Source organism: Cebus imitator, unplaced genomic scaffold (assembly GCF_001604975.1).
Source record: "Cebus imitator isolate Cc_AM_T3 unplaced genomic scaffold, Cebus_imitator-1.0 Scaffold44, whole genome shotgun sequence".
Taxonomy (NCBI): domain Eukaryota; kingdom Metazoa; phylum Chordata; class Mammalia; order Primates; family Cebidae; genus Cebus; species Cebus imitator.
Genome location: NW_016107359.1, coordinates 6,341,295 through 6,354,554, shown reverse-complemented (window position 1 = coordinate 6,354,554; position 13,260 = coordinate 6,341,295). Strand labels below are relative to the sequence as shown.

General features: G+C 36.7%; 1 long non-coding RNA gene across 1 annotated transcript in view; it reads right to left on the bottom strand.

The window, feature by feature from the left end:
* Positions 1 to 3,660: 3,660 nt before the first annotated feature.
* Positions 3,661 to 13,260, bottom strand: part of LOC119470917 — a 36,850-nt gene continuing 27,250 nt past the window's right edge. Inside the window, exon 3 of the long non-coding RNA XR_005199894.1 lies at positions 3,661 to 3,750. This is a non-coding gene — a long non-coding RNA (uncharacterized LOC119470917). The remainder of the gene's footprint in view (positions 3,751 to 13,260) is intronic.

Here is a 13,260-nt window from a genome sequence, read left to right as displayed (position 1 = left end):
CCCCTGCTAGGCATATGTAAGCACCACACAGGTAGAGATGTCTATTTTGCACACTGCTGTCTACCTAGCATTAGAGGAGTGCCTGGCATTCAGTAAACATTTGAAATAATGAAGAACTCCCGTGGAAGATGTGGTTAATATTTTGTCAGTTCGGTATAATTCAATATGTGTGTGTGTAGACTGACTCAATCAAACTACCAGAGAGTCTATTAGTCCCAGAACGGAAAAATTCTGTTTGTGTGGAAATATGCAGGTTGCACTATCATATTAACGAAGCTTTATTTTTTGGGTTTGACTACATTTACAAACAAAGATATTTTAATTATTTATCACATTCATTATACTACATATAATCTTTTTAGAGAAAGCAGAGTGGAGGAAAAACATCAATAAACTGAATGCATCATTGCTACTATTTCCTCTGTAACCTGGGTCATTATACATTGTTCATACACGCCTCACATATACTGGTGACAAGGTTGATTAAAAGATGCTATATCAAAGGATATGAGGCTTAGAAGCAGAGAAGAAGTGTGTATTAATATTAGTTTTTCTTTTTAATCGGTCTCTATTGGGTAATTCTTGGTGAAGATATTCACAGTAACAATTGGCTAGGTTGGATGATGTAGCAGAAAAGAAGGATGTTAGGTATGTTATACAGCATGCACACGGCAGTATTTCACAGCAAACAGCCGTCCTGGAGGCAAGTAGGTACTGATTCAACTGAGCAATAAAGCAAATCTCATACGTTAGCCACCAACCCTCTAACAAGCCATGCCTGCCATGAACTGTGGGAGAGAAATGTGCTCATGCTTCTAAACTAATTATTCTAACCAGGGCTTTGATTCAGTATGCTCAAAACAGAGAAGACTGGGCAGGGAATTTCCCATTCAAGAAAGAATGTTGATCAGTATGAATCTGATGCTTATCTTTAAGAATATGATTATATATCACATGTAATGACACAATAAAATATATTCTACTCTAAGAAACTTAAATATATGAAGTTTCTGAAAGAAGTTTTTTAATTCTGTTTAATCATCTTGTATCTTTCCTCTTTTCACTCCGTTTTTCAACCCTTGAAAATGGGAATACTACAATATTTAATGTTTAATGCTATGAAAATAACTGAAGGAAATAATATGTGTATTAGTCAGTGTTCTCCAGGGAAATAGAATCAATTCATAATGAGACCTGGACTATCCAATGGTGGAGGCTGAGAATTTGCAACAGCTGTTATCTGCACACTGAAGAACCAGGAAAGCTCATGGTATAATCAGTCTGTGTCCAAAGGCCTGAGAACCTGGGGAGCTAATGGTCTAGGCCATAAAGCACAAAGACCGAGACGCCGAAGCTGCAATGCCTACAGTTAGGAACAGATGGATCTCCCAGCACAAAAAGGGAGAATTCACTTTTCCTTCATCATTTTGTTCAATTTGGGCCCACAACAGATTAGACAGTGCCTTCCTACACTAGTGAAGATGAATCTTTTCTTAATCCACTGATTCAACCTTGTTCATAAGCACCCTCACAGACTCACCCAGAAATAATGTTTTCCAGCTATTTGGGCCTCCCTTTCCCGGGTTAAGGTGATACCTGACATTAACCATCACACTTGTAAATCCCAGAACATTTTTTCTATACAAGTACTTCAGTGAAAATGATCAATGTTGCTATGTCAAGCATTTCACATAGGTAATGAAAGCCTAAGAAGCCAAATGTCCCCATTGACCACCTTAGTAATTTTTAAATGATTTTAATGGTTGAATGGTAAAGAAAAGAACTTCTGAATAATGCAGACAGACTCTGAGGAGTGGTGAATCATGACAGAAACACCATAACCCAACCAAGAGGGAAATCTAGTGACTTGCAGCATCATTTGTCCCTTGAAGAGATAGCTTCTTGGAAATTTGGACTTGGCTTTCTTTTCTGGTCTTATTGAGCTGATCAGGGACAGTCCTTGAGTGGCTTTATGTTGTGTATCCATTTGAAAATGAGAGATACCCCTACTGGCCAGAACTGGGAGCAGATCTATGCTGTAATCAATGCTACTGCAGAAGGTTGAGACCAGGAAAGTGGTACTGAAAAGGGAACATCTCATCCAGTTGGACACAAAATGAATCAATCAGTAGAAGAGAACGAGAATGTACAAAAGATAAATGTAACCGTTTTTTCAGCTTCTTTGCCTTCTATCATGTTGAAGAAACAAGGCGGACCTAATGTAATTTCTCTGCCTGGAGAAACCTGATCATGGTTTACACTCTCTGCATTTTTTTGTGTCTAACTTAGCTGATCAGAGATATGTGATCAACTTAGTGCTACAGCTATGCCTCAAAAGCTATGTCTCTCCCACACCACTGAAGTAGACCTCCAACATAATTACATATTTCTTACAATTAAAAATCAAGATCAATAAATTTGTGATTAAAATTTAGAACTTACTAAAATAAGGCACCATGATTCATTTTCAAAAACAATGTCACTGAATTGTAAATGAACACATTATAAAATATGTTATAGATAAGTAAAGCCTTGAGAAAACATTTGGGTTATAAAGGGACTATTTTCATGTCCAAATGTCTCCATTGACCATATGTGTATCTTTAAAATTAATTTTACTGGTTTAATGGTAAATTTACCAGTTGGATGGGCTCAATAGCCCATTTGAGTTTTCTATAGGCTGACACAAACTGTATGAATTCTGTTTGAGAAATCTGGTTTGTCAGATGGTAGCATGTGTCCCCTCCCCCCAATCCATTTAAATGCCAATTGAACAAGGCTGTTGTCCACACGTATTGTGACCATTAAGTTAGCTGCACAAGATTATATATTCTTAATAAATTTTGACATTTAAAAATGAATTTCTATTTTTAAGATATTCCAAAAAAGTTAAAAGTTTTGTAGCTCACTCCCTTTTCATAACACTGAAACAAATGTGAATTATTTTACAAGCAGAGAAAAAAAAAGTGGGTCAAGCTGTAATAGGCATCCTGGTACTTAGCTAAGGATTTCAGATGCCCTGGTTCTTGACAGACTGTATTTTTTGGTCTAAGATTTGGTTTTTCTTGACCTCAAATATTTTCTCTACAGACACTTACAGGCAATGGATTTGAAAGTGCATTGTCCCAAGAGGAAATTCTCTTCCAAGAGCAATAGTTCAAAGATATGTGTATAGTTTTGTAAGTGTCCATATTAACATTTTAGCTTAAAAGGAATACAATGATTCACAAACCATTGATATCATCTCAGCATGTTTCTAAAATTACATATGACCTATACCCTCATAAAAGCTAATAAGAATTTGTTTAATTACTACCAAAAAAAGGTATCCTGCTGGAATCAACAACGTTTGGGAAATTATGACTAATTTGTTAAGAATCAATTCAAAAACATTTTAGCCCTCTGTTAATATTAATAATTTATGCCTACAATTTCACAACCCCTGTAACCAGGCTACTATTATTTGTTAAAAAAAAAAATATATATATATATATATATATATCTTGAAAAATTATAGAATATATATATATATATATATATCCCTTGAAAAATTATAGAAACTAAGAGCCACTATACGTATGTACCTATCCTTTCACTTTATGTGTGAACCTGCGTTTACGGAACATTCAGACACTAATGGAATAGATTTCACTTACTTCCAAACCAAGGGGGTTCAAATTCTTCTTCCAAGTAAAGGAGCCCTCTGATCTCCATCAAGTTTTGTGATTGCACTTGGAAACATCCAGTGAGCTGCAGGAAACCAAATGGTATTGTCACGATGGTTGGTCCTGCTCAGCACGAAGAAAGAGGGATAGAAAAGCCATGGACAGCACAGTGCTCTGTAACATTTGAAAACATATTGTTGATCTTCTCTCCATCATTCTCCAACCTACAGATCTTTATTCTTACCACTCTTTGTATGGCTCTTACACTTTCATGCTATAGCAAATGCATATTCTATTCTTTTGTCCCTCTTCCCTGCCAGCTGTTTCCAAGGACTTGTTGGACGCTTCTTGGTTTTTAAGATAGCCTTGAACATGGAAGAACCTATTGAACAGGATTAAAAGGATCCTTGATACTCAAAAATGTTAGCTATAAGAGGATACTCAACTTTCTTAAATAACAATAAAAACTAATATTCGCTTAGAATTTCTTATGCACCTGGTGAGCTAAGATTCTCTTCGAACCCTCAAAATAATTTAATTGATAAAAACAATTCATGCATCCCTTTATTCATTAAAACGAATGAAGACAAGTACCTCTGACTTACCAGTATCACGCTACATGCAAGGTATGCTATGATAACCCAAAGATCCATTACAGTGCCTTTACAAAGCTCATAGAACAACAGTTTCACACATAAAGCAACAGAATTGTGACTTTAACCTTATGATATGGTTTGGCTGTATCCCCACCCAAATCTCACCTTGAATTATAGCTCCCACAATTTCTACATCTCATAGGAGGGACCCAGTGGGAGGTAAGTGAATCATGGAGGTGGGTCTTTCCCATGCTCTTCTCGTGAAAGTGAGTAAGTTTTATGAGATCTAATGGTTTTATAAACGGGAGTTCCCCTGCACATACCCTTTTCCTGCCATCATATAAGACATGACTTTGGTCCTCACTGGCTTTCTGCCATGATTGTGAGGCCTCCCCAGCCTTATGAGTCAATTAAACCTCTTGCCTTTATAAATCACCCAGTCTCAAGTATGTCTTTATTAGCAGCCTAAGAACAGGCTAATATACTTTACATCCTCTCAACCACTAAGACACATGGCCCTAACCACATATCCCATTAAGGGACATGTCCTTTTCCAGGTAAATAATTGATCAGATGTTGAAACTTCAAGCCAAAGATCCTCATTCAAAGCCCTCCAGTGGGTAGTCATAAATGTTGTTCCTCACTGTAACCTTGGGGAAAGAATTTGTTCTCTCAAAGACCCAGTTTCCCAATTCTAAAATGGCCTTGCATGATTAGGTGATCTTTGAGTCCCTTCCAGCTGTGGAACTTTTAATTTCTTGATCAAAATTGGTTCTAGATAACAGATGGGCCCAGCAAGATTTTTTAGCTCAAGCAACCTGTGAAATACGGCCTGTCTATTCACTGCTCAGGACATGGGCAAAGTAGGGTAGTTTAGCAGAATAATGGGGTCAGTGAAAAAAGAAACTCATTCTATGACACGATTTTCTTTTATAACACAATTCTGCCCTTGACACTTGGCATATATTTTGATGACCATTGTCCACTGCACCACTATATTCTCAAATGCTTAGAATCATCTGCTATTTTTAAGGTAGGGAAAGAAAGAGAGAGAGAATTAGGGGAGGGAGAGTGGTAGAGATGGGATGAGAACAGATAGGCCAAGGAGCCCATCCAGTGAATTACATAAACGCAGAAACCCAAAAATACAGAGAATGGGTAGAGACTTAGGAACCAAAGGAGGTGTCAGTAACATTAAAAGATTCCTCTTCAATCCTTTTTGTGGATGTAAGATTTCCAAGCTGGAGTATTTGGAAGATTAATATGTTATGAAAAATGCATAGACTGAATTAAGACAGACCTAGGTTTGGGGCCAAGCTATATGACATTAAAATTCAGATTTAAGTGAGCCTCCATTTTATTATCTAGAAAATGGGAATAATAATACCCATTTGAAATTTAAATATACAATGTATATAAAGACAATGGCATTCAGAGCCATTCACAAATGAGGTTCCCAGCTGCTTTTTGCTTAGAAAACTGCAAATCAAAGAGATTAAGTCATCTTCCCAAGATCCCCCACCTAGTGTAGAGTCAACTTACTAGAAAAAAAGGAAAAACAATGGCTTTCTACCTTCCTACTACTCTTTTTCCTTTCTTTTACTTCTCAAATTGAGATTCTTTTCTCACTGTAGAAAGCCAAGAGTGTTAAAGGTACTAATCTAAACCTTGTACTAAACAATGAGTTTATTCAAAACTTTATCCACTACTATTGCTACCTCACATACTTGCATTTATATTCCTTGAATCTGTTTGGTGTTCTTCATGAAGTTTGAAACAATGGCATATAGGAGCAAGTAATGTATTAACCAACTCGGTCTCACTTGGCACTATCATTTCTTTAAATTTTTTTACAAATGCTTTATGACATTACTAAGGGTCAAATGTTTTAACCTAATATCTTTATGAACTTGTTCACATTCATGACTTACAGTATAACTTCTATTATTCATAGGGTATATTTCTATAGCACATATCTGAAAAACCCTAACCAAGCATACTATCTATGCATAGAGCCAAACACTCTATTTCTGTCGGATAGAGTAAACTTATGTGTTATAAGGCTAACCTTTATGAAAAGAGATTTTTTTCTGGATTTGGATTTATTACTGGAGCTTCCCTGTATCACAAGTCTGTCCTGTTACACAAATAAATACAGAAACCACTAAAAATAGATGTCATTAACTCACAAACCCCAAACTAACAAGCACACTTACACACACTTTGCCTTCTTACCATGAAATCAATATTGTATCCTGATATAACAGGGATTTTCCCACCCATGATCTCCATGTCATCACCCTTCGTTAGCTTCGGTCCCTGGCTTGGCATTTATAGCTTCTCTCTCTAGTATAATCAATGTGATTTCTCTCCATTGTCTTCTTTCTCGTCACCTCTAGACACACAGACGTCTCCCATCTTAGAAAATCTTTCCATGTTCCCCCATCCAGCTACTGTCTTATCTCCATCCTCTCCTTCAGAGCCAACTACCTTGAAATATATTTTTATATTTTCCATTTTATTTTTTCTACTTCATATGTACTCTTCAATTCACATCTCTCTTACTTCTCTCCCTACCACTTTCCAAAGCATTTGCCTGTGTCCACTTTCGATAAATCTATTAGAGGCTTTTACTCTTTATGTGACCTCACAGCAGGATTTTTTTCACTAATGGCTGCTTCCACTGTTTCTGAAATATTCTCTTTTCTATCACTTTTAAGTCATCATAACCTATGATTGTTGCTGCTGTCATTTGTAATAGTATTAGTAGTAATAGCAATAGCATATGATGACTTCTGAACCCCCTTTCTTTTTTTTGAGATGGAGTTTCACTCTGTTACCAAGGCTGGAGTGCAGTGGCGTGATCCTGGCTCACTGCAAATTCTATTCTCAGGTTCAAGGGATTCTCCTGCCTCAGTCTTCCAAGTAGCTGGAATTACAGGTGCCTGCCATCATGCCTGGCTAATGTTTTTTGTATTTTTTTTTTAAGTAAAGACAGGGTTTTACCATGTCAGTCAGGTTGATTGTATTTCTGTCATGCATTTTTAATTCACTTATTAATCTCTATCCCCACTGTCTCCTAGCTCAGTACACTACCATCTATTGCCTTGACATATTCACCAGTCTCTTAACTGAACTTAGACTTTAGTCTCATTCCTTCTAAAACATAAATCCAACTATATCACTATCCTACTTAAAATTAGCAATGCTCACAGGCTCAAGTCCAGACTCCACAACATGTCCATCTCCCTATCACTAAGTCTTAGCCTATCTCCTTTGCATTCTTTGAATTTTAGTTTAGATGTCACTTTTCAAGGTCTGGATCAAGTTCTTTCCCATATGCACCCACAGCATCTCAGTTCCTACATTTGCTCTGTGGCATGGACCACTGCAATTGTCAGTTTGCCTGTTTATAACCTTTTTCAGAAACCAAGATTCAGAAGGTTGGAGCTGGTCTATCTTACTTTTGCCATGTCTTCAGCCTTCATCTCAGAAGTGAGCATGAAGTTCTCTTCACCAAAATTTCTGCTATATTGACCCTCCTCCCAAGGAAGCAATTTTTCCTTTGTTGCAACTACCCAAGCTTATCACCTTAACCACACTTAACCCCAACACACTGCTTGTCTTGTCAACACTGTACTCCCTTCTCTGTGTCTGGGGCCCTTTGCTAATCTAAACTGTTTTTTTGTTTGTTTGTTTGTTTGTTTGTTTGTTTGTTTGTTTGTTTTTTTGAGATAGGTCTTGTTCTCTCACCCGGGCTGGAGTTCAGTGGCACAATTATAACTCCCTGCAACCTCAAAGTACTGGTCTCAAGCTATCCGCCCACCTCAGACTTCATAGTACCTGGGACTACAGACACATGCCACCATGTTCTAATAATTTGGGAGATGTTTTTAATAGAGGAGGGGTCTCAAAATGTTGTCCAGAATGGTCTTGGGCTCCTGCCCTCAACTGATCCTCCCAGCTCTGCTTCCCAAATAGTTGGGATTACAGGCATGAGCCACCACACCCAGCTTCAGCTTGAACTCATTCTTTTGGATACAAATATTGGAACACAATATGTAGAACTGTGGTAGGAGAGAAGCACACAGGCATTTACTCTCCCCTACGTGTTCTTTTCTTTCGATGTTTACCTATGATTTTCTATCTCTAGTTCCAGTGGAGTTTTTTTGTTTTGTATTTTTGTTTTTTTTCAGTTCTTAGAAAAGTCCACCTATTTTGTCCAGATGTACTTAACAATAGATCTTTTCTTGAGACTTCAATAACCACATCTTCAAGAAAAATCCCAACTCTAAAACTTTTTTCTGGGTTCTGTATCTCAACTCCGAACTCTTTTCTAAGCTCTAGATCTGCATCTTCATTTGCCTGTTAAGTATGTTCACTCAGATTTCATAACAATCTTAAATTCAGAATGCTCCAAATAAACTCAAATTTTTCTAAACAAACCAGCACTCTGCACCATGTCCTTCTAACTCCCTGCCTTCTATGTGCAAAAAGCCAAGATCTACTTTCTCAGCTTTCTTTCATTTGTTTTTGACTTTTGTCTTTTCGCACTTGGAAAATTCCTCTTTTTATAAAAATAGCTTATATTTGTCACATGGCATTATTTTGGACTATCCAGGATCTGTGGAGACTTGTATTAGTTTGCTAGGCCTGCCATAAGGACTACCCCAGTCTGGGTGGCCACAGAATGGATCTATGTGACAGCAAGATTGGTTTCATTGGCGGCTTCTTCCTCGGCTGATAGGTGGCCCTCTTCTCCCAAGTCCTCAAATGATCTTCCTCAAATGATCCTTCCACGTCTGTGCCCTAATCCCTTTTCTAAGGACCCCAGCTGAATTGGAGTAGGCCCCAATCCCAAGGACTATATTTAACCCAAATTACCTCTTTAAAGACCCTGTTTTCAAATACAGTCATTTGTTGAGGAACTAGGAGTTAGTATTTCAACATAAGAATTTTGAAGGGGCACATTTCAGCCCATAACAATATTCTTCCATAATTGAGGGACCTCCTACAGTATAAATATTTTCCTACCATCATTGAAGTCAAATTTCCAGACTCCTTTGCATGTGACTTGAGTTCACTGGTAACTTAGTGATGTAAAGAAGGCAGGACTCTGAGCAATACAATCTAGGGAAGACAAGGTAGGTACATCTCATTTCCAAAGGCAGCAGTACCAAGATTCTAGCTTTGTATCTAGTGCTCAACTATGATATAAGTGCTATTTCTCCTGGAAAAGGTCTGTGGTAGAGTTTGGTGTACTATTCTAGAAAGTCTCCACAAGTTTTCTGAACTTCTCAGAGAATCCATGAGTTATTTTGCATCTTTCTTAAATTCATCTTGAGCTAAATTAAGAGTCTGCTTCTGTTCTTTACAATGAAGGACCCCAATTGATACCTTGAATTTTAAAGTGATTTACATAATCCTTCTTCTAATTTAAGCATTGTCACAAAAGAGATTAATGAGAATCTATCAATTACTAATATTAACTTCATAAAACTACCTTTTTTCATGCTTTCATTAATTACAAAAAAGGCAACTCATAGCTCATTATAAGTATCCTAATTTGGATCTTATGAAATGAATGTGTCTTTATCTAGCCTTTCTGATTCACTTTCACTCAGTACAATAAATCCTGCCTATTATCACCAGGTGGATTTGTTTAAAGTACATTATTTTTTAACTAGTACACTACCATATCTTATTACTTTCAAAATCTAGCCATTGCCTGTATGATAAAGTTTATATCCTCTTGTGTGCATTTAGGTTTTCCTCAGTCTAACTCAAGTGTACTTCATCTTCCATTATAAACGCTCTCCTCCTTTTAAGAAAAATAAAATAGAGTAACCAAATTTATTTAACACATACAGTGGATGGTATTCTCAAAAACCTGTTAATAGATGTTCTTTTCTTACTATTCATGAAACTCTGTAGGTTGATTACCCAACTCTGTCAGTTTATTGCATATAAGAAATCTGAGACTAGAAAAATTAACTAAATTTCCTAAAGTCACACAAATAATAAATGATAAAACTAGGTTTTGAAATTAAGTGTTCTGTAGGCTTTTCTCACCTTGTGATTCTCTTCACTGTTTGACATACATTTTCCAGCCTCTAAGCTTTTCTTATGCTGTGCCGTGGCCTGGAATTTTCAACCCATGCCTCCTTTGCTTATCCAAATGTTCCTCATACTTTAGAGTCCAGCCTAAGACCTTCAGCCTCAGTGAAGTTTCTCTGATGTCTTCAGATAATCTGACTTTTCTTCTGAAACCTAGTAGTTTTTATGATCACTATCACTTTCTTTGCTGTTTTGTTATATATGATATCCTATTAACCACTTCCTATGTATTTGCTTTTCCTCCTGTTTGTGTGAGTCAAATCTGATAGGTATGAGATTGTCATCCTTCGCATGCCCCTAGGTACCCTGCATACTGCTAAGTACAAAGGCAGTGTTACTACGCAGCCATCTAATTAAATAGTCCCCATTCCTGGGCCATTAAAAAAAGGATATTAGCATCATGTTTTACATTACTTTTAGCCTTCAGGTGAAAGATCCCTCCCAGAGGCCTTGAATAAGCATATCTTTGATATTAACTTCTTTTTAAAAAGGGAAAAGATTCTTATACATTTTTATCATTTACCTTCCTTTAATAGGGACAAATATATTTTCAAAAACACTTTTGGTAACTCCAAACTGGTAGGTAACAAACTCTAAATCTATTTGTTAGCTGGGTGATTCGAGTTTAACTGAAAAAAAAATAGTCTGTGATTAAGAAGAAGTTAGCGTATAGCAGTTTATAGCAGTTTTGTCTTTTTTTTTTATTCTTGGAAGTCAAATGGGATCATTGCCTCTGCACCATAACACACTGAAAGCAACAGACTTGCAGAGATTTAAGGTAGGTTTTAAAAATGTGATTTTAAGGCCAAGGAAATATGACTATAAGCTCGTTAAAAATATTTTATGTTTCTTGCTAATCCACAGACCACAACCATATGGAATTAGTCACCCAACCTCTGTAATTAGATTCTTATACATCAGAAGACATAAGAAATAAGATATTCGGAGATGCACTGGTACATGACTACATTAAATTTGCTTTTGTAAAAAAATGTAGGTGACCATATGAAATGGCCCAATTACTATCCTCTTCTGTGTAGAATTCCAAGCTCCACTTTATTGTTTGTATGCAAATGAAGTACAAAAGAATGACTGCTTGAACTATAATTTTGTGCTTTTATCCTCAGTAATGCAAGCATTCTTTCCATCACTGATATAAAATTCTAAATTTTAGTTTTGAAAATATCAGCAGTAATTTAAAATTATTTTAAAATTCTGTAGAAGGCTATTGAAACTAAGTAACTTAATTGCTCTAACATTTACTCTCTATTTTGATTGTACCTCACAGCACCCCTTAAAAAGAAAGTTGACAGTATTGACTGTGGCTGCCTTAGCGATTATACAACTGTTACCTAGAAATGGAGGCTGGGAAATTCCAACAGATTTTCTTCTTTATTCGTGACGTAGTCCATCTCCACTTAAATATTTGTCTAGTGTCTTTTGGTGTCCAATTGATGTGAGTAGATTGTCTGAGGGGGAATCAAGTCATGCACTCTAGAGAATTTTTGTAAATAGTTTTGCCTACAACTACCCATGGTATGATATGACATGATGATGGGAAAGCTGAGAGGGCTACACTAAATATGTTCCAATTATGTTATCCTGTCATGCAGATCTAGAGTTATTAGAAGCCAAGAGTTTAGAAGCAATCATATAAAAATCTAAAATTCCATTAGCACAATGATCATTCAGGTTACATTTCTATTGCTTATGTTTTATCATGGGACTGGACTACTATGAATTGGTAAAGCTGTAGGCACATGTGTAGACTACAGGGTTAGGTGTTTAGGAAACGCCCCTCGAAGTTTGTGTTGTGATAAAGCTAAGTCATTCCTTTCCTTCAACCTGGGCATACAAAACTCAGAGTGGAGACAAATGAACAACAACAACAACAAAAATAGATGAAGAAGATAAAGCCTGATAACATGTGTGAAATGTGTAAGTCATCTTTCCATCTGGCATATCTCTGAAGAGTCCAGGGTACATGCAGGAATTTCACATGTAAGAAAGATCACATATATCAATTGAGGACCACTATGTGCTGGGCGCTGAGAATTCAGTGCTATGGAGACACACAGCTTATGAAGAAGTTACAGTCCAGCAGAGAAGGAGCTCAGTAAACCAATCAACTCACAAATTACCAATAAATAACATTTGCACTAAGTGCTTCAAAAGTAAGTAAAAGTTTTGCATAACCATAGATGTTACATTTGCATAGACAGAAAATATTTTCCCAACAGATATTTAAGATGAGGCGTGGCAAATAATTAAAATTAGCTTAACAAGGTGCATTGTATATTTAAGACCATTTTATTGTTTCATTTTATTTTAAACATCAGAGACCCCTGAGTATATCTAAAAGCTATTTGGAAGGACTAAATAAACAGTAAGAGATTAAAGATAGGGAAAAGAGGAGAGTTAATGCATAGAGTAAATTCCCTGTGAAGTGAGGAGAGAAATGGAAGAACTGAGCTTAGATAAGAGAAGAGATGCCTCCTCTTAGAGTTTGTGCCAAATAATTTAAAATTTCAACCTCACTATGGTAATTTGCTTTGCTTCCTATGTTTTGTTTTGATTTGGTTTGGTTTTTTTTTGTTTTTTTTTTTTTTGAGACAGAGTTTCGTTTTTTTTCCTTGGTTTTGGTGCAATGGTGCAATCTCGGCTGACTGTATCCACTGCCTCTCAAATTCAAGCGATTCTCCTGCCTCAGCTTCCTGAGTAGCTGGAATTACAGGTGCCTGCCACCATACCCAGCTAATTTTTGTATTTTTAGTAGAGTCAGGGTTTCACTGTGCTGGTCAGTTTGGTCTTGAACACCTGACCTCAGGTGGTCCACCTGTCTCGGCCTCTCAAAGTGCAAGGATTACAGACATATGCCACTG